Source organism: Leopardus geoffroyi, chromosome X (assembly GCF_018350155.1).
Source record: "Leopardus geoffroyi isolate Oge1 chromosome X, O.geoffroyi_Oge1_pat1.0, whole genome shotgun sequence".
NCBI lineage: Eukaryota > Metazoa > Chordata > Mammalia > Carnivora > Felidae > Leopardus > Leopardus geoffroyi.
In genome coordinates, this window is record NC_059343.1 from 91348003 (window position 1) to 91350218 (window position 2216).

Here is a 2216-nt window from a genome sequence, read left to right on the forward strand (position 1 = left end):
ACCAAAATTTGAGGGTTTTGAAGTGATGCTCTGGGGGCTGCTGTGGAACATGAGTGGGCAAGTGGGCTTTGGGGTCCCCAGTTTTGCTAAACAGATAAATTACATTTTTATCTGTTATACATACTGCCTGCTATGAAAAGGTCCCGTTTCTTAAAAAAATACAAAAAACAGAACTAAAACTGTCACCTTAAGGTGTTACTCCTTCCGGGAGAGAATAGAGTCAAACAGACTCACAAGTTAGGGTCTAGGATGAGGCAGCCTGCATACAATTTCCAGTTTCATCACAGCTGTGGCCTTGGGCCAATGAGTGAGAATTCTCTGAATTCGAGACTTCAGTAATTTTCAACCTACAGGCAACTCTCAATTCCCTCATAAGGTTGCCATGAGGATTAGATGCAGTGATAGTACACGAAGGGCTTTGTACGATGCCTGTCATGTAAAAAGGACAGGATAAATGTTAGCTATCATTAGCTAGAGCCTTGCTACTCAAAGTGTGGTCCCCTGCTCGCTCTGGTGGCACATGTACTAAACTTGATACAGAGAAGATTAGCATGACCCCTGCACAAGGATGACACGGAAATTTGCGGAGTGTTCCATATTTAAAAAGAAAAAGCGAAGTGTGGTCCGTAGAGCAACAACACCAGCATCCCCTGGGAGCATGTTAAAAATACAGGATCTCTGACCCCACTACTGACCTACAGCATCACAGTCTGTACCTTAAGGACATCCACGGGTGATTCATCAGCATATTACAGCTGGAGAAACGCTGGTTTAGAAGACACTGAAGACCAGAGGCATAGATCTTTAATAGTGGTATTCTAGGAGCTTTCTAGGGGGCATTGGATATTTTTTCCTGGTACCCTTCGAATCACACCTCGTAGACTGTTGCTTTCTCCACCAAGATTTTGAGTTTGTAAGTGAAGTGCTTAACTACTGCCTCTGGAAAACCTGCTCAGCTCTCAAGGCACAGCTCAAGCATTGCCTCCTCAGCGCAGCCTTTCCTCACCCACCTATCCCACCACCCACAACCTCCTGGAACCGAACGCTTCTCTCTTTGTCCTCTTCTTGACTCTGAACTGACTTCTATATCATGGTGCCAAAACACATACAGCAGAGTTGGAATGTATACCCGGCAACTCAGATGTGCAAAAATGTTCTCTAGAACTGAACTAAACTACCCCCAGGAGCTTCCCATCCTGCTGGGTAGGGGGTTGGAAGTACAGACACACAATTCATTGTGTCAGTTGAAAGACTCTGCCTCTGGATAAAATGCTGAGTCTTGCATATTTTAACCTCATTTTTCCTCCTCTTACAAAACACGGTGTCTGGAAGCAGTGGGGTTGAGGAGAATAGAGCCTTGGATCCATGCTATTTTCTGCTATGGAGTGGCTGGTCTGGAGCAGTCCCTATTCCCCTGTGATAATGTCTGCTGAAGTGCAGTGGGTCCCTTCTGGTCTTTTAGGGACTTCATTGGTTGCACCTGTTGTTAAATCCATAGCCCTGGCGATTTGTTTCTGGTCCCAAAGCCCCCTGATTTTGTAACTTCTTCATTCCAAACATAGGCATCCGGTGGCCCACTCGTCCTCTCTGCTCCTTCGCATTTTGGATGTTCCACGTGCCACGTGCAGGCTATGAAGAAACACAAGTGTTACATCAGGCCCGTGAACTTAGAGACCTCCCTCCCCTGTTGCTGTCCTACCATTCGGATGCCAGATTGCTCCAGCACCAAGGTAAATGCAGGTCTCCTCCAAGGGGGATTCACAGCTTCCTAGTTTGTCCCTCACTGCTTTGGTGGTTTCCTGCAGGCCCCCCTGATAGCTGTCCGCCTGCTCCTCTCCTTCTCTACTTTCTTTTACAGTCCACATCTCTTCATTCCCAGGCAGGTGGAACCTCCTTCTGCACCCCCCGCTGAGTCCTCTTTACTCATGGCTTATAGTCAAATCCCATGCGTCGCTTTGACTACATACATGGAGCCGCTGGTATTTGAAAATTCTCTTCTTCCTTGATGAAACGTCACTCTTAAGACTATTATCTGATAGAGGTTCTTAACCATTTTGTGACATGGTGACCTCCTTTGGCAGTATGATGGTCCCCTATGGATCCCTTCCTAGAATCATATGCTTCAATAGAAAAAATAAGGTACACAGGATTACAAAGGAAGCCAACGATATTGAAATTCAGTTATCAAAATATTTTTTAAAAATTGTGACAGACTA

The 2216-nt window shown here is 45.7% G+C and overlaps 1 non-coding gene across 1 annotated transcript; it reads left to right on the forward strand.

The window, feature by feature from the left end:
- The first annotated feature begins 496 nt into the window (after nucleotides 1-496).
- LOC123595505 lies at nucleotides 497-603 on the forward strand. Its single transcript, XR_006711206.1, has one exon. It is a non-coding gene; the product is annotated as a U6 spliceosomal RNA (small nuclear RNA).
- The last annotated feature ends 1613 nt before the right edge of the window (nucleotides 604-2216 follow it).